Here is a 20,826-nt window from a genome sequence, read left to right as displayed (position 1 = left end):
ACTTTTTTCCTCATTGCAACGTCATGAGAGTAGAAATTTGTTATATAAGATAAAATATTTTGGGACTGAAATTGATATTGTTTTGAATTTTGAATTCAGGTATAGCTGTCTGAAGGATCATTAAGTCAGTAATTCACTACTTGAGAGAATACCACACGTTACTCAGAGGGAATGTGCTGTAACTGGGGAAAAGCCAGGACGACCTTGGTCTCACCTAAGGTAGGATCCTTCTGGCTCAGTTTCCCCATTGTGCTATGGCTGAACAGGAAATGTTTCCTACCTGGCTATTCCTAAAGTCTGGCTATGAGGTAGAATTATTACTGCATGACTGGTTGTTGCTTGTGACTCTTACCTGAAATCAAACAGAGCTACGGATGCTTTATTCTGACTGTTATAATTATGTCCCTGCTTTTTCTTTTATATCAGATTTCCATAATCAGAGCAAAGTAGTCAGTAGAAGATATGAGCACAATGCAAGTATGTAAGATCTTACTGTTTTCAGTCTAAATGTGTGGTCATCCGATGTGCCAAACACATATATACATTAATTCTCAGGTTTTCCATCTGCCTGCTATAAGGTTAAATTAATTGGGTATCTTCCTTTTTAGTTTAGAAGAAACTGAAATTCTTCCCCATTGCAAACACATTTTGATGAGAGGGGGGATGGTAACTAGGAGGATTTATTTAGGTTAAAGATAGTTATGCTTTTCATGTTTTCCATTTGGAAAGAAAGAGGACTATTGACCTCTCCTGTGAAGAATTCTCCTGTGAAGTATGGAAAGGAGATTCTGGACCTTCTTGAGGCTATAAATCTGCCCAGTCAGGTCTCTGTTATGCTCTACCGGGGGCACCAAGCTATCAACTCCTCCACTGCACAAGGGAATCATAGGGCAGACCTTGCTGCTAAATCTGCTGCCAGGTCCATTCACCTGCCTTTCCTAGCCCTGGCCCCCTTGCACCCTACTGTGCCCCAAGATATTTCCCCTTCTTATACCAACAAGGAGACCAAACAGGCTAAAATTCAAGGTTTTGTTCCCAAGGATAGAAGACGGTGGCACTCTCCTTCTGGTTTGCAGCTTCTTCCAGGGAATATGATGTGGAAATTTGCAATGGGCCTCCACAATTCCACTCACCTGGGAAAGGAAACTCTAACCACTTCAGTAAAGTCTCTCTTTATGGGCAAGGGCATCTCTAAGACCATCCAGGATGTCTGCAATTCCTGTGCCCTCTGCACCCCAACTAATACCACTGGGCCCTCAAACAATCTAAAGATGAGAGTAACTACCGGGGAAGATTCGCAGATAGATTTTACTCACCTACCACCTTGCAAAAGGTATAGGGTCCTTTACCTTTACTGGATGGGTAGAAGCCTTTCCCAGCAGAACAGAAAAAGCACAGGATATAACAAAAGCCATTCTCAACAAAATAATTCCTAGGTTTGGCCTTCCCAAATCACTCCAGAGCGATAATGGGCCTGCCTTCATCTCTCATATTACTCAGACAATCGACCTTTACCAAACTCCTTGAGGAAAACAAAGATGGGTTGGGTCCTTGCACTCCCCATTGCACTTACCCAAATTAGAATGGCTCCTGGAGCTAATCTGGGACTAAGTGCCTTTGAACTTCTCCTAGATCCAGAAACACATTCCCTTACTCAGTTTTCTAAACAATTTGGGCCCATTCACCAAGCCCTCAGAGATTATGCCAATCAAACCCTTCCTAAACCTTTTTTGTTTGTTTGTTTGTTTGTTTTTGGTGAGGCAATCAGGGTTAAGTGACTTGCCCAGGGTCACACAGCTAGTTAGTGTTAAGTGTCTGAGGCTGGATTTGAACTCAGGTCCTCCTGAATCCAGGGCCAGTGCTCTATCCACTGCACCACCTAGCTGCCCCCCTTCCTTTACAAGGAGGATTGGCAGGAACCTCAACACCCAACCTAGCCAGGGTTTCTGAAAACTAGGGAAGCAGAGGGATAGAACCAATTAGTGCCTTGATGGGAGGGTCCCCATCAAGTCATCCTATCAACAGCCACAGCTGTAAAGCTTAAGGGGCAGAATACATGGACCCCCATTTCTCCCATTAAACTCTTTGTCCCCTCAGAATCAAACAGTGGGAAAAAGAAGGACATATATTCCTGTGAACCGGTGAAGGATCTCAAGTTTCTTTTCCGCAGACAGACACCCTGAAATGTCTTCCTTCTCTCTTCTTTGTACCTTCCTTATTTTTCCTTTTGAGCCTTCTTATTCCTACTGTTGCTACACTGCCTGCTGCCTCGGGGACTGAACCATCACACCTATGGCCACTCCTCTCACCATCCTCTGGGCTCTCCCATACTTTTTGAATTATGCACTCTCTGCTACCTAGAATGATAATGCCCTGATTCAATTAGGAGAAGCAGTAACTAAGACAGGCCCTTTGGACTGCTGGGTATGTAAGAGGCATCCACAGAGTGAAGAGAACTCTGGCCCCTAGTTCATGGCCTTAATGCCTCCAGGCCATATCTAATTCCTGTAGTTTCAAGAAAACACCCTATCTCAGGCCGGCCTCAGACCTGGTATGCTTGTCTCCTGGGACAATTCTTCTGATTGGGGGGGGGGGAGGAATAATGTGACTCAATTGTCAACCAATCCATCTGCTTCTCTAGGATATAGGTTTATTTGTAGTCACTATATGAGAGCCCTGGCATCTTGGGCAGAGACACCATTCTTTGCACCAGGATGTTTCCTGAGGAAGCTTTTATGTCCATGGTTCCAACCACTTCTTGCCTCAGCCCCTACATCAATTATGATCAGTGTACTTTGGGTTTTATAGATCCTTGCATATCCCTATATCAGAACCCTCTGAGCCCTCTCCCTCCTGAGGAAAGGCATAGGGCAAAAAGGGGGTCCTGAGAAAATTTCTTGTGGTAGATTGGTAAAACTTTGGTGCTTGCCACTCCTTTGAGCTACCTAGAACATGAGGCAACTAATCTGACAGTAGGATAACCTTCTCTGTGGACCTTGTATTTGTAATACTGTCCCTTCTCTAGTCCCTACTAGGATTAAAGCTTTCGCTGAAGCCACAGAGATTTGCCTTGTGACCCTTGGACCGCTCCCCTGAAACCTCTCTCTTTAATCAACAGGGACATCTCTATGCCCCATTTTTCAGCCTTGAAGAAGCTACAGAAGACAGACCTTCACCCCTTTCTCCCCAGAAATAAGAGAGGAGGGAATGTATGGGGACCCCAAGAAACCAAAGATTCCAACCCCCAACGAATCCTTAAATTTTCCCAAGGGAAAAACAGCTCTGCCTCCCACCTCAGGAGTAAGGTGTGGCAGAGCACAAGCCTGGTACCTGATAAACCATGCCAAGGTCTGCGAGATGATCTGGAAGATGTGGATGGGTCCTGTGTATCTCACTGATGCCCCATTATTAAAAATCTGCCCCCCTGCCCCAGCATTTGTTTGGCCTTTCCCAGAAGTTTGGTGTTTCCCTCCCAGTTGTAATTCCCTCCCCTTTCTTTGTTTTGTAAACATACAAAAAGACCAGGTCTTCCACTTATTGCCAGAGGAGGGAGGAGGAGGTGGTCTCCACAGTGATTCTGTTCCCTAGCCATGTATTCCTCTTTCCTAATAAATCTCTTTATTTAAAAACAAACACTAAGACAAGGAGGTACAGGAAGGAGTATGTGGACATAGAGAACATGTAAAGGTCCTATAATACTTCAGGCAATCCCCTCAATTGTTGTCTCTTGAGGCCAAAATAGTGTCTTTGCTGCTGAAGCTCAAGGCAGATTTCTGTTTGCTGAACCACCATCATATCTGCTGGAGTGATAAGAAACTTCCCTGGTTTCCTTCAAGATTCAGCTTGAATCTCACCTTCCTTTTCTCCCTGATTCCCTCTCCTCCCATTCCTCTCCTCTGAGATAACCTCCCATTTATACTGCATATATCTTGTAGGTACATAGTTGCTTACATGTGGTCTTCCTGATTAGAATGTTGAGTTCCTTGAGGACAGGAACCATATTTTCACCTTTATTTGTATCTCTAGCATAGTACCTAGCACACAGTAAGGGCTTAATAAATGCTTATTGTTATTGTTGTAAATATTGTTTGGATTCAGAAGCCAAGACCACTATCAACAGACCCTGACAGACTAGACCCATCAGTATTTTGCTAAAATAATATCATTCGCTACATGGGCACAGGAATGCTAGATGCACTTGAGAGTAAGTCAGAATTAGTTCGCAGAAGCTAAATTTCCACCAGACCAACATAGGAAAAGATAAATGGGGCTGGGGTTAACGACTACATCAGGCCCTAGAGAATTTACTCCACCCCAACTATCCTTTTCACCAGGATTTACAGGACTCTTTGCAGACCCCAGCACTCTACACTTCAACAGAATGTTGTGATGGTAAAGATTAAGAAGTGTCCTACCATGTTGGGTAGTAGAAGACAGGTACTGATTATACTCTAGGCATTTCATGAAGGACATTTACAGTATATAAGGGGAGCTAGGTGGCACAGGGGATAAAGCATCAGGCCTAGAGTCAGGAAGACTCATCTTCATGAGTTCAAATCTGGCCTCAGACATATACTGGTTGTGTGGCCCTGGGCAAATCACTTAACCCTGTTTGCCTCAGTTTCCTCAACTGTAAAATAAGCTGGAGAAGGAAATAGCAAACCACTCCAGTATATTTGCCAAGAAAACCCCAAATGGGTCTTCATGACACAACTGAAAAATGACTGAATAACATCAACTTACAGTATAAGCCAAGTAAGGCTTAAGCCTTTGTGGGCTGAGTAAAGACTCCCCCTATTTGGATTATTTCATAGTGAGTCTGGAGTTCCCAAGGGAAGTCATAGGTATCAACAAGAAGATGGGCACCATAGCCCCAGAAACAGTAAACATCTTTGGATTTTCAGCATTGACTGGAACCAAATTCATCTTCAGTGTATTGACATGGTACTGCAGGCAGTAAATCATGGATCAGTAATAAGCAATGTTTATATGACTTGAAATCTTGCAAAGCTCCTCACATGTGTAATCCCACTGGAGCATCATAACAACCTTATATGGTAAATACTATAGGCATTATCATCCCCCTTTAGATTCTGATGATCACCTGGCATGATAAAGTACCAGACACTAAGATCCTTTCTTGAATTAAACTGCCACACATTCAAATTCTACTGCAGAGAGTGCAACTCCAATGGGCTGGCCACATTATTTTAATGCCAAGTGTACACTTGTCTACAAAACTATTTTATGGAGAACTCACACAACAAGTACTCACATGGAGGTCAGAAGAAGTGATACAAGGACATTCTCAAGATATATCTAAAGAACTTTGGAATTGATTACATAACATGGAAGACAGTAGCACTGGACCACCTGGCATGGCTTGCCCGCATCAGAAGTGTATGGGCAAAGCAGAATTGCAGTAGCTCAAAAGAAATGTTAGATACACAAATTTAGAGAATCCACCCCAAATGTTCATATGTACCCAGCTTGTGGTAAGAGCATTCCAAGCTTGTATTGGCCTGATCAGCCACAGTTGGACATACTGTAACTTGACTCTAGCATAGTGATGCCATTTTGGTCCTCTTTGAGAACAAAGGACAACAACCAAAAAAAGGGGAAACTGAAACTGAGAAGTTTAAATGACTTACCCATGATCACATAGCTAGTAAGTATCAGAGAAAGGATTGGGCTTCCTCCCAAACCCTGCTTCTATAAACTATAACAAAATGTTCATTTTCTGACAATACAGGCTTCTTGTGTGATATTGTAGAGTTAGATAGAGGACATCGTTGTCAGGAAACACAAAGAATCACTGGACCCTCTAACTCAAGGGTAAAAAGAGAAGTTTCTTGTTGGAGACCCTCCAGCACTGAAAGAATAGAAGGATGATATGAGGAAGAAACAGGTGAAAGGTCATGGCTGTCTCACTGCCTTATTTAAATGTTGAATATGACCTAGAAGAAGTTCATATACTTGATCCCAGTGACTTCGCCTTTTTGGAAGCAATCTGGGAAAATGGCTCTCTGAGATGGAGGAGCTCAGGAACCAGCTGAAGTCAATGGCAATACCAAGAAGTCTGTTAGTCAGCATGGCTCCTCCATCATGGTGGTACAGAATAAGACTTGGAAGATTAGGTCTGTGAACTATCAGATTTTGAATAAGAGAGATAAGGTGGGTAAGTACACTATGCTATGACTCCCAGAAGCCCCATACTGCCTTCTGGGCAGTCAGTAATTTTCAGTGTTGAACTTATATGGTGAGTAATATTTGGTCTCCATGGTAAAAGATAAGGAAACTGAATGAATGAAATGAATGAATACAAAATTAAGCACCCAGTACTAGGTTGATAAGCATAATGCTAGGTAATAAGGGACACAAATATAGAGGTGAAGGTTTATATTCTAATGTAGGAGAGGGAAGGAGACAACACATAAAAGGTGGTCAGGAAAAAGCATTTTGGTCTGTAGAATCACAGAGATTATGAATGAAGTCATTGGCAGTTGATTGTCATTGCCATTCCAAGAAGCATTTAGTCATATTTGATTACTGTTCCTAGAGTAAAATATGCAAACCAGGATGGGGTCAGAGGGTGTAGATAGGGCCAGCTCAGGGGCAGAGCAGTCTGGATAGATGAGATGTGGAGCATAATCTGTTGCTAGCTAGAAATCATTGGCTAATTAAGTTTGTACTCACTAGTCAAGATAGTGCAGCCTTGGGTCTGGATGCTAAAGCTTAGTGGAATAACTAGGAAGGGAAGAGGAGGAATAGAATCAGCTTATATCAGTTCAGTGGAATTCTACCAATTTGAGCACCCACCTCAGTGCATTTCCAGGGCACATTGTCCCTCTTCAGTGGTTATGGGAAAAAGTCATGGGTGACAGGAGCTATTTAGAGATGTTAGTTTTCCCAGATAATCTTTCAGCATTTGTAAAGATATTGGAAGGGCACAAGAAAAGACTTGTAAGAGTATTGGCTCAGCTAGAAGCTGCTGCTCTACAGCTGTCAACAAAGTCCTAGTTCTATAGAGTTTCTGTTAAGTACATCATATTTCATCCAAGCATCCTAACAATGTAGAACTCTTCACCTAGCTCAATCCAAAGAATTTCAGGGATCTGAAATCTTTTCTAAGATTTAGTATTATCTGCTATCAGAAATCTGCACAGAACTATAGACTTGCTTCACAAAGCTTTTCAAGACATAGCCATAGATATGTGACTAGGGGAAGTAGATGAGGCAAAACAGGCACACATTCGTTGCTGTTATAACCACAAGTTTATGGGTTTGAAGGGGGAGCACAACATAGAAGTACACAACCAAGGTTTCAAAAACAATCTTAACCTTTGACTCAAGCCTTTCTTTGCCATTAAGAATGGAATGTGTGTGTAGATAGATAGATATGTGTGTATGTATGTATATGTATATACACATACACATATGCATACATAAACACATATACACATATACATACATATATATATGCAGTACAAGCCTTAGGAAATTAAACTCTCTTTTCTTAAAGCATTATCGTTTTTCTTATCCAAGAATGTATTGGGCATAACAGTTCTCAGCTCTTAGGATGACTTCCTCTCTGCTTTAATTTTTAAGTTTATTTTCTGAAACCAGCTATGAATAAACCATGTTTATTCCCCTTGTCATCTTACTCCTTCATTTAGTATCATGTTCTAGCCTATTTAAAACTTTTGGTATTCAACATATTAGCTATCCTTTCTAGCTTCGTGTCATCCGCACATCTGAAAAGAATGTTAGTCATAGCGTATTTATTAATGGTTTGGTTAAAACAGAATAGATCTCTGGGGCATTTGGCTAAAGACTTTCTTCTAAGAACAATGAATACTCCTTGGATCTGATCCTTCAGCCAATTTTGAATCCACTTCACTGTATTATCATTCTATCCCCATCCTGGGATGAGTTTTCCCAGGAGACAAAGTGCATAGTTACAGCTCTGGCATTCAGAGTCAGATTAAAGTACAGTGAGTTCAGCCTGGAATCAATCAATCCATCACATGTTTATGAAGCTCTTATTATATGCCAGGAACCGTCTTGTGCAGGCTGGAGTCAAATGGAGAGCTTTCAATGCCAGGCCAAGTAATTTGTATTTTATCCTAGAGTCAAGAGGGAGTACCTGAAGGTTTTGGAACCACTTTTGAGGCAGCTTGTTGATCAAGTTATACTTTATGTAGCTTCATCTAACCTGGAATAGTATCTAGGCATATGCTCTCTTCTTTTCCTTCTTTTCCCTGAATCCTGAGGAAGGAAGGGACTGAAGTAATCCAGGGTTCTCTTAGGAAGCTGTCATCTGCTGAGTCTGCTTTCCCCACCCCTCCCCCAAGACCTTTGCTAGGTCAGAGATATGTTCAAGAGGGTCATTGGGTTTATGATTGTGAAGGATCAAAAAGACAAGGGCAAAAAAGAAGCATTTGACCTAAACTCTACTCCAGTCTGAAGATTATTAGGCCAAGAAATGTGCACAGGCCCTTAAAGCTGATTGCATCACATGTGCACCAGTATGAGCTTTGGAGAGCTGCGTGAACACTTTGTGCTATACATAGATGCCAGCCCAGCAGGTTTGGAATCAATTTTATACCAGGGAAGCATAATTGGACATCATAGCTGTCTTCAAGTATTTAAATGACTGTCAAGTTGGGGAGGGATTAGACTTGTTCTGTTTGACTCCTGAGGGCAGAACCTGGAGAAATGCATGAAAGTTGCAAACATGCCAACTTAGACTTGATGTCAGGAAAAACTTTCTATTAGAGCTGCCTAAAAGTGGAATGGGCAGATGGGTGGTAAGTTTTCTGTCCCTAGAGGTCTTCAAGCAGTGGCTTATTTGTCTGATATATCATGGTGGGCGTCCCTTTCGTGTGTGGACTAGTTCCATTCCAATTCTCAGATTTTGTGATTCTATGATTCTGAGTGATAGACATCAAAAGCCTATTGCATTTGATAATAGAAGACTATATCCTAACTCCAAATTGGTGTTCTTGATGTTGAAGAGTAATGTCACTGGTAAGTCCTATGACGATATGTCTAGAGTTTGATTTCAAGTGTTAGATGGATCAAAATCCACTCATTTATGATCTTTTAAAAATATAGAGCTAAATTTAATTTGACATATCTTAAACCTCCAGTATATTCACATTTGAATCCCCCAACTCACAACCATCAAAAACCATCAAGTAAAACACAAATGAGTGAATGTAATTGATACTAAATGTACCACTATATTTCAAGAGGAGTTCTCCATTTGTTAAAAGGAAATGAGTATGTGCTTTATCATTGGATACTAACAATGACAATATTGTTTATTGACTTTTGTTGCCATTTAGCTCTGTCTTCATGATCATAGTTGTAGTAATTGTACACATTGTTCTTTGGTTCTTCTTGTTCATTCAGTGTTCATACAAGTCTTTCCATATTTCTTTGAGTTCTTCACATTCATTATTATGTTGCAGCAATATTCTAATATATTCATATAACACAATTTGTTTACTTATTTCCTAATCATTGAGCACTGCTTGTTTCCAATGGATTGATGTTAAAACAGTGCTATTATAAATATTTTCATACTAATACTTCTTTTCTGGTTGTCTACAACCTCCCTAGGGTATTTAGAAATAGTGAGACTACCAAATCAAAAGGTATGAACATCTGTGAAGCTTTCTTGCTTCACTCCATTTTGTTTTCTAAAATGGTTGAACCAATTCTTTGTTCTGCCAACATGAAGTTGTGTCTGTCCCATATCCCTCCAAACACAGAATTTTTCAATTATCTAGCATCTTTGCCAATATAATGGATGTGAAGTAATATCTCAGTTACTTTAATTTTAATTTCTGTATTAGAAATTTTTAGCACTTTTAGATGGTTCTTGATAGTTTCCAGTTTTTGAGAACCATTTATTGACATTGACATTTGATCATTTATCTATTAGGAAGCCTCCCTCAATCTTATTGATTTGTGTCAATTATTTTTAATATCAAGATTATGCAATCAGATTCAACCACTTTCTGCATACAAGAAACATCATAAAAACAAAGATACATACAAAATAAAAATGAGTGCCTGAAAAAAAATTTACTTTGCATTAAGTGATTAAAAAAAAACATGAGTTGCAATAGAATCAGATAAAGAAAAAAATCATACTGTCTAGAGAGGTAAACAGCAAAACTATAATATGCTTAAAAATACCCAAAACAATGAAACAATATTAATACCAAATATTATTTATACCCACATGTTGAGTGACCAAAATTTCCTTTTCAAGAAAAGAAGTCTTTTGGGAACTACAACTGAATGCAGAGTACAAAATTGGGATTTAGGTCGTATTCACCAACCAAAAAGTAAGACTTTTAAAAAATTGTAAACTAGGGGGCAGCTAGATGGCACAGTGGATAAAGCACCGGCCCTGGATTCAGGAGGACTTGAGTTCAAATCCGGCCTCAAACCCTTGACACTTTCTAGCTGTGTGACCCTGGGCAAGTCACTTAACCCTCATTGCCCCACCAAAAAATAAAAATAAAATAAAATTTTAAAAATTGTAAACTAGCAGCTATCAAGGATAAGCCATTATCATCCATAAAGATGCTTTGAAAGGTCTGGAAATTGTTGATGTCAAAAAAAGGAATATGGTATTTTTTTAATAAAAGTATTTTATTATTTTCTAGTTACATGTAAGGATAAGGGAATATGTTTTTAATATCATTTTGGACTGATCAGGTTAAAAAGGTTAAGAAGGCGTATGATTGTTGTGTTGTCATCCAGATCAGAAGTCATGCCCTGGAAGAATTGACTATTTCACTCTGGGAAACTTCCATCTTTTGGGGACCATTATCCTGACTGGCAGTTTCTTCTGTTACTTATTACAGCCAGACCCAAGCTGAGCTCCATCACTTCACTTCCCAACCATCTTCTCATCAACTTCTTTAACACTGCACATGTAATCCCACCTTCCAAACCTGAAACCATAATCAAATCACCTCTGCCAATGCTCTAGAAATGGTGTGACAATTTATTCCCCTGTGGCTTCATTCACCATCCCTGTAACTTTACAAGACAAAATACTCCTCCCTCACCACCATACTCCTATCTGTGCTGTCTCTGCTTATTGGAATGTAAGCTCCTTGAGGGTGATGACTGTCTACTTTGAATTTGTAGCCCCAGCGCATAATGCAGTGCTTAATTTACAGTAAGTACTTAATAAATTTTTATTTCTTTACATATATATGTATGTATATTTGTATAGTATATATATGTGTGTGTGTGTGTGTGTGTGTGTGTGTGTGTGTGTGTGTATACACACACACACCCCAAGTGGTACAGTATCTAAACTCATAAAGAAAATATTAACTGAATTAATCCCCCTTTCCCCAAAGATTTTTCTTCTCTCTATAAAAGACTGGGTCTCAGAATTAAGAACTCAACATTATCCAATCTCTTCTCTATCTCAGGACCTGGAGTTCAGGAACAACAACACTCAGCCATACGGTTCCCCTCTCCATGGCCACCATCTCTTGGACTGAGAGATTGTACCCTTGTCTCTCCATGGCTGGGTCCAGGAATTTGGGATTTAGGAACTCTCCTCTCTGGCCTTGTGGTGAGATGTGCCTCTGCCTCAAGGCCACCATTATCACCCCTCCCCTGAGCCCCACCGCAGATTGTACACATACACGGGCATCTCTCTTCCTCCTGCAACCTATAACTTAGTTCGCCTTTTAACTCTGCTCTTCTCTGACCTGTGCTCAGTGAAGAGGACTAGGAAGTTATCTGGAAGCCTGGTTCCCAGGAAGATAAGGAGAAAGACTCATCAGAACCAGAGGCTCTGAAGTAAATGGAATAGTATCAAGAAGGAGGTGAAAGGACAAGGGGTTTTGGCCAAAGGAAAAATTTCAGAACTGGCAACTGTAGGGGTGGAGCAACTCCAAAGGCTCATCAGATCCAAAGTGCATTCGTGGGTGGCCAAAGCAGAGCTGAGATGACAGTTGTCAGAGTTAAAGAGGTGATGGAATTTTAAAGCCAAAGTTAGGCCACACGACACATCTTGACTGTAAAATGGAGTATATGTGTGTATTCAGTGTGACCAACAGATGGAGCCCCAACATCGTGTCTGGCCTCCAGGGTAAGCCTGGGCTCCTTGGCGGGGCAGAGCTTAACCAGTTCGGCTCAGAAGCAAGGACCAAGGGTGGGCACAAGGGTGGGAGGGTTCAGGAAAGCGTGGCTATTTTTCCAAGGCTCTGCACTAAATTGAGGAGCTCTTAAGGCCCATAAGGCACAGTTTCTGTTCCAGAGTCAGAAGGTCTGGACTGAAACTTGAAACATCACCAGGAAACTTTCAAGAGGAAGGGGTTTGCCATGATTGGGGGGCCTGGCCTTCTTCCCGGGACAGGGGATCTTTCCTAGGATGCTTAGGATCTGAAGAAATATGGCTTCTGCTCCCCCGCCCCGGACACACACACACACACACACACACACACTTTATCCCCATTTTTTAAAAATTTCAGTCATCAACACCATTCATTTATCACTCACTGGGCACAAGGCCCTGGGATATAAAGATAAATATGATGTTGGGCAGCTAGGTGGCGCAGTGGTTAGAGCACTAGCCCAGGATTCAGGAGGACCTGAGTTCAAATCTGACCTCAGACACTTAACACTTACTAGCTGTGTGACCCTGGGCAAGTCACTTAACCCCAATTGCCTCACCAAAAAATTAATTAATTAATTAATTTAAAAATAAATATGATATGACCCCTGGTCTCAAGGAGATTCCAGCAGGAGAAATAAGACATGTGCACATGCACACACACACACACACACACACACCCCTATGTGCACATGCACAAAATAAAACAAACTATAACAATATGTTGAAAAATAATGCTTGAAAGTTTACAAAAGCTCTTTCCTCACATGCCTGTGGGACAGCGCAGGTATAATTAGCCTTGCTATTTTATGGATGAGGAAACAGGCTCAGTGATATAAAATGAGCTAGTAAGTATCACAGACATGACTTAAACCCAGATCCTCTGTTTCCAAGAAGAGTGAACTATCCATTACATCTCTCCTTTTTCTCTGATAATAGAATGTACCAGAACGAGAACTAGCTTTGAGCTAGCATTAACAGTAGTGATAATGGCCAGCTTTGGTCCTGGATATGAGATGAGAAATTTCACCTCTCCCTTCATTGCAGAGACTTCACCCCTAACAGGAAATAAGTACAATATCTCCTCTAGGGGATTTTTCTCCTCACCCTAATGTCACCTACTGGACTGGCCCCATCCTGAGGGGCCATTAGGGCAGCTAGGCAGCACAGTGGATAACAGAGCGAGACCTCGAGTCAGAAAGACCTGAATTCAAATCCAACTTCAAATACATACTAGCTGTGTGACCTTTGCCAAGTCACTTGACTGTTTGCCTCCGTTTCCTCAATTGTAAAATGGACATAATAATAACACTTACCTTGCAGGGTCTTTATGAGGATCATATGAAATAATATTTGTCAAGTGCTTAGCATAATGCCTAGTATAGAGTAGATGCTATATAAATGCAAGTTATCACCATCATTATCATCATCATTCTCTCCTCCCACCCCCAACTCCCTCAGCAGGCCCCTGGGATGACATCCCCATCCTTTCCCAGGGTCTAGGAATCATCAATTCCCCCCCACCCCCAGTCACCTTCCCACTTGTGAACGAACTGCCCTCACTACCACCCCTGCCACCCCTACCACCCCTCTAAGCCTCTTCACTCAGCACCCCGGGGACCAGTGGCAAAAGGGAACCAACTCCCCATTCTCTATGCTAAACTTCAGACAAGCCTTTTCCAGTTCTTACCTTCTGCTGCCCTCCATTTTCACTGTACCTCCTGGAAGCCTCCTCTATTGTGGTGCTTTGGAAAAATTGCTGAATTTTGAAAGAGAAGAACTGAGTTCAAATCCCGACTCTGCCGCTCACAAGTTGTGTGACCTTAGGCATGTCTCTTCATTTTTCTGGGCCTCAGTTTCCATAAATAAGGGAGTTGGCAGGAAGACAATATACAAGATGACCACAACAATATAAATGAAACTGAAACGTGATCATCACAGGCAACCTCAGTCTCCAAGAAAACATACCTCTCTCCTTTCCTTGAAGAGGTAGAGGACTATGGGTATGCAATATTCTATAAACTATCAGACTTGGTTAGTGTATTGTTTAATTTTACTGAACTTTTTTTCTTATTTTTTATTATAAGGAATGGCTAATTGGATGGGAGACAAAGATAGAGAGGGGGGCAAGCAGACAGATAGATGATAGACAGATGATCGATTAGATAGATGATAGATAGATAGCAGATAGATAGATGATAGACAGATGATCGATTAGATAGATGATAGATAGATAGCAGATAGATAGATGATAGGTAGGTAGATGGGTAGGTAGATAGATCATTTGAAAATAACAGATCTATAAAAACAAAAGATATAAAAATATTAAACAAGAAGGGTGATTAAATGATTCAGTAACAGGTCACTTCTGACTCCAGATCTATAATCCTATGAGGCCAGATCTTTTCCCACATTCCCCCTGTCCTCTGGTGCTCAGTGAAATCTAGCTTTCTCCTAACGACTCCATACCTGCATCCTCTACCCAATAGTGGCTGCTCCTCCTGCACTCTCTAACACACAGAGACAAGAGGAAGTGGCTGTACTCTATGCCACCCATTGCCACTCTTAGGCACTCCCTCCATCTTCATTACCCAGCAACCACCTTCAAAGTTCTCTTTATCCTCTATAAAACCCTATTCTTGTCATCTTTCAAGCACTTTCTCCTCTTCAGTAAGGTTACTACCTGGCCCACGAGCTTCTTCTCTAGTCCAACCCCTTCCCCCTTCAAACAACTTGACCTTGAGTTTTCTCCATCTCTCCATAGCTTCTGTCTCAGCTATCTCAACCACCCACAGGATTGGTCATGTCTCAGACACCCTGTTTCTTCTCTCTCAAGCCCTCAATACTGAATTTGCCCCAGTACTGTAAATCTCCCACCCAGGCCTTGGCCCTGATCATTCAGTTTGTTTGTTTCCAGGGCAATAAGGATTAAGTGACTTGCCCAGGGTCACACAGCTAGTGTCAAGTGCCTGAGGCCCGATTTGAATTTAGGTCCTCCTGAATCCAGGGATGGGGCTTTATCTACTGCACCACCTAGCTAACCCTCTGCCCCCCGGCCCCCTCTCCATCATTCTACCCTGATTAGGGACTACAGGGGACAATTCTGAATTTTTAGGCCAAACTCCCTAACGAGGGCAACACTTAGGAGGGAAACACCAAGTAGCCATGCTTAGAGAGGAGGCCAATGCATGTAGTATCTTCGGCAATATGCAACTATAAAATCCCCTCTTCAGGTGATGGTAGTGGGGGATGAGTGTGGGAGCAGGGGTGAAACTCCAGACAGGAAGAATGTTCCAGCACATACTTTATTCAGGATATTGTCACAGGTGCAAAGAGTCCAGCTGCATCCACTTGAGAGGTACAACTCAGAAATCTCTGGATCTTTTGTCTAGGACCTTCTCTCCTCCCCTTCCTTCCCCACCTCCATTCAGGATTCAGTGTATTTGTAAGTGTAGGGAGTCTAGTCTTCCTCCCTGTCTCAGTCTAACAAAGAATTTTTAATAATAGCTAATAGGTACTATGTATATAGCACTTAAGGTTTGCAAAATGTTATGTTATATTAACTTGTTTTGTGCTACCAATCCCTTTGTCAGTCTGGTGAAGCTTATACATCCCTTCTCAGAATAATTTTTTTTGGGGGGAGAGGCTAGGGAATGAGTGTGAAGTGACTTGCCCAAGGTCACACAGCTAGTAAGTGTCAAGTGTCTGAGGGTGGATTTGAACTCAGGTCCTCCTGAATCCAGGGCTGGTGCTTTATCCACTGTGCCACCTTGGCCAAATCACTTAACTCCAATTCACACACAGGCACAAACAAGAATAATATTTTAGGGGGCAGCTAGGTGGTACAGTGGATAGAGCACCGGCCCTGGAGTCAGGAGGACCTGAATTCAAATCCAGCCTCAGATACTTAAAACTTACTAGCTGTTTGACCCTGGGCAAGTCACTTAACCCCAAATGCCTCACACACACACACACACACACACACACACACACACACACACACACACAAAATAATATTTTAAATATAAAAAATCCCATAGGATTACAAAGAAAAACCATAATATTAAAATGCAGTTATAACAAATTTTGTTTAATGTTCATGATCCTCAGGTTAAAAATTCCTCATTTGGTCTCACTCCCATGTTTGGAGAGGCAAAATGACTTGCTTCCTAACTTTTAGTCTAGGTTACCTTTTTTCGGGGGAGGGGGTGGTGGTAATTTTTTTTTATTTATTTCAGGCTTGAATACAAAATGCAAGAAGAAAAAACAACATTGCCATGTACACAAAACACAGGAGAGGATAAGATATAAAACAATAACTCTCTGTCAAGAAAACCTATATAATAAATACTGCACATTGTTTTCAAATCTCCACAGCTTTTCTTTGCTTCATTGTTGGTTTTCTTTTGTTCTCTTCTATGTACTTTTTACTTTATTATTTTTCCCTTTCCCTCCTCCCAACCCTAAAGAAGGCTGCAATTAAACATGGATATACATATACATAGATACCTATACACATAAATATATATGCTCATACACATGTATATAAGACCATACTATGCTTATTCCCCACTCATCTGTTTCTCTGAAGGTGGATAGCATATTCCTTCACAAGTCCAAGTCTTTCCATGCCTTTCCAAGTTAACCAGTTCATCATCTCCTACACCACAGCCAATCACATCCTATCTGATTATCCATGAGAGATTGTCCATGAAAGTTCCCCCCAGTTTTCTGTATTCTTTCTATTCTTGGATACATGGGTTTTATTTATACAAGAAAAATTTAATGTAAAATAATCAAAACTATCCATTTTATACTTCAGCAATACTCTCACCTTATAATATAGTTTAAGGTCTGATACTGCTGAAACTATTTCCTTTACATCTTTTTTCCTGGTTTCTTTGAACTTCCTAACCTTTTGTTCTTCCAAATGAACTTTGTTATTGTTTTTTTTCTTACTCAGTAAATTTTTTTTTAGTAATTTAATTGGGATGACATTGAGTCCATAGATTAGTTAGGTAAAATTGTCATTATAAAAATTATATTGGTTATACCTACCCATGAACAATAAGTGTTACTTTAATTATTTGTGAGTTTTTATGTGTAAAAAGTGTTTTATGTTTTTGTTCAAATAGTTCCTGTGTCTGTTTTGTCAGGTACAGGCTCAGGTATTTTATATTGTCTAGTGATGTTAAATGGTTTAAAACAATATTGAATACTATTGCTGACAATGTAGTTTCTCTATTTTTCTTTTTAATTAAATTTATTTTAATTTTAACTTTGTCTGAGATCATGATTACTATCCCTGCTTTTTACATAATAAATTCTACTCCTGCTCTTTATTTTATCTTGTATATATCTAATTTTTATAATGTTTCCTTAAAGTAACACATTGTTGAATTTAAATTTTTATTCTGCTATCTTTGAAACATAGCTATGATATTTCTGTAGGTTTTTCTGCTGGGATCTCTTTCAGGTGGTGATCAGAGGATTTTTTTCTATTTCTGCTTTGCCTTCTTGTTCTAGAATTTCAGGGTAATTTTCCTTGATAATTTCTTATAATATTTTATCAAGAGGTTTTTTATCATAATTTTCAGGTAGTCCTATTATTCTTGTATTATTTCTCTTCAATCTGTTCTCTAGATCAGTTGTTTTTCTGATGAGATTGTTCACTTTCTTTTCTTTTTCATTCTTTTCATTTTGTTTTATGTTTTCTTGTTGTCTTTGATAAGGTGGGAAAATGGGGTACGGGTTGGGGTTGGGGTTCTTGGGAATTCCTCTTTAAAGAATTACACCCTCTTGCACACAAAACGTAGTTAGAATAAGGTGATAGTTTATTTAGGAGCAAGGGAAGGGAAGGGTGGGGGAGGGAAACCATGAAAGAAATCCTTGGACTTTTCATGGGGAGATTTGGCATAAAGCACATGGCTCAGAGGTACCAAATCTCCTCGAACAGGAGACTGGAAGGTACTTTTATAGAGGCCTGATGGGGGTGGACCATCTGCCTGTGGAAAGTTCCTTTAGTGAAGGTGGACCATCCCCCACTGGTGGTAGCTGGGGGAATTGGGTGAGGAGTGGAGGACCATCCCCCACTGGTAGTGACTAGAGGAATTGGGTGAGGGGTGGCTACAGATCCCTCTTCAGGACACAAAGGCCGCAGCCACACCCAAATTTATCTCCCCAGGGTAAGGGAGACCAGAATGAAGCGTAGGATTCTGAAGCTAGCTCAGTCCGATTTGGTTCAGCTTATCTCTCTAGGCGTTATCTGTCCTCTGGTTTAGTTTCTCAAGGAGAAGATTCCTTGGTGTGCCCCAGAGAACTTCTGGGGTGCTCTGCAACCCATGACATTTTAGAATATCATTATCTTCCCCTTGCCAAATTCTAGCTTTCAAAGAATTATTTGCTTCCTTAAGCGTTTGGTTCTCTATTTCAAATTGGTTGACTTTCTTTTTATACTTTTCTTGATTTTCTTGAATTGTTCCTTTTTTTTTCTAATTTTTCCTCAATCTCTTGTTTGGTTTTTAAAGTCTTTTTTAACTTCTTCCAATAACTCTTTTTGTGCTTGGGACCATTAGATGTTTCTCATTGAAAAAGGAGTGGCTTTTTTAGTTCCATTATCTTCCCCTGAATATGAACCCAGATCTTCTCTATCCTCAGAGTAATTATCTATGCTTATTTTATTTTGTTTTGTTTTTAGCGGTTATTTTCTGAGGTATGTCTCAGGGCCCAACCTTAGGCTCCCCTTTTCACTCTTAAACCATGGGTAGGCTCCCAGCCACACTGTCCCACAAAAGATATTGCTTCCTATGGTGTGTCCGGTGGCTGCTAACTACAGCTGTCCTCTCTGCCCTAGAACTGAAATGAGGAACTCTACTTTGCTGCAAGTGCCCACAGCCTGCAGGGTCCCCACCCCTAGCTACTGCACTCACCAGGTATATGCTAGATCCTTGTCCCCCAGTCACAGCCCAGACTGTCGGATCAGAACATCTGTGGTTGGTGTCCCTCAATAATAGAAGGTCTTTCAATCTTCTCCTACTCAACCATCAGACACCCGCTCCCCCCACCCCCCACTGTCTGTGAGAAGAAAGTTTTTAAGGCTGAGGCTGCCTCTCAACCCAGCTGGCCCCAGGGCTTGTTATTTGTTGATTCTGCAGAGTCAGCCTGGTGGTGTTTGCACTTCACTCAGGCTGAACACCCGCCCCCTCTCCCCCATCGGGTCTTTCCTGGGGTCTTCTCAAATTGTCTTAGGAAGACATCTGCTTTACCCCATGTTTATTTCTACTGTTCCGAGGCAATGTTCTGTCTTTTTTTGTGAAGGAAATTTGGGGAGCCAAAAGTTTTCTGATCTACTCTACCATCTTCCCAGAATCCTCTCCTAGGTTACCTTCTATGGTACCATGAGTTACCATTGTATCACTGTACCCCTCTCTTCTCTGGAGGTGGGAACTGGAAAACAGTGTAGTCTTTGCTCTGTTTGCCTACCTCCCCAGGCAAAAAGAAGTCAATCTGAGGCATTTCCCTACCCAGGCCCAAGCTGCAGTGATTCCAAACTCCCTGAAGATCTTGAGGTGGTGGCTTTGAAGATTCAGCCCAGGCCTCACAGTAGGTGAAAAGTAAATTGGCAGACAGAGTGTTTGTCCATAAAAGACAGCTGTGCTTATTATTTCTTCTATTCCTAGCTCCCAACTTTAAGCAGAAGTCACTTTCAGCTATCTCCAGCAGAGAGAAGACCTTCCCAGCCCAGTCACTGTCATCTTGGCCCACAAATTCCAGAAAATGTTAACCACCTTAACCCCTCTTCTATGCCAGAGTGGACAATGAGTATCACTTCAAGTCAGATCCAAAGTTTTTAGGCAATGGCTACCTCTGAGCCTGGGAAAGCTAGATGGTCTAATGGTTAGAGCACCAGCCCTGGCATCGGAAGGACTAGAGTCCAAATCTGGCCTCAGACATTTACTAACTATGGGACCCTGGGCAAGTACACTTAACCCCATTTGCCTCAGTTCCTCATATTTGAAGTGAACTGGAGAAGGAAATGGTAAACCATTCCAGTATCTTTGCCAAGAAAACCCCAAATGGGGTCATGAAGAGTCGGACATGACTGAAATAACTGAACAACAAAACCTCTGAGCCTAAGCCAAGAACTCCAGAGGTAGCATTTTTTAAGAGACATGGCACCTGATGAAACTCAGCATTGGTTGGACCTCTGAGCCCAGTTAAGTTTTTTGTTGTTCAGTTGTTCAGTTGTGTCTGAATCTTTGTGACCCTGTGGACCATAGCTTATCAGGCCCTTCTTTCCTTCACTATCTCTCAAAGTTTAACCAAATCCATGTCTGTTGTTTACATGACACTCTCTATCCATGACATCCTCTGCTGTCCCCTTTTCCTTTTTTGCCTTCAATCTTTCCCAACATCAGGGTCTTTCCTAATGAATCCTTTCTTCTTGTTATGTGGCCAAAATGTTTAAGCTTCAGCTTCAGTATTTTACTTTTCAATGAATAGTCTGAATTAATTTCTTTAAGTATTGACTGATTTGATCTCCTTGCTGTCCAAAGGACTCTCAAAAGTCTTTTCCAGCATCACAATTCAAAAGCATTGATTCTGTGGTGCTCAGCTTTCCTTAAAGTCCAATTCTTACAGTCCTACATTACTACTGGAAAAACCAT

This window comes from Dromiciops gliroides, chromosome 2 (genome assembly GCF_019393635.1).
Source record: "Dromiciops gliroides isolate mDroGli1 chromosome 2, mDroGli1.pri, whole genome shotgun sequence".
Classification (NCBI taxonomy): domain Eukaryota; kingdom Metazoa; phylum Chordata; class Mammalia; order Microbiotheria; family Microbiotheriidae; genus Dromiciops; species Dromiciops gliroides.
This window is presented reverse-complemented; position numbering follows the sequence as displayed.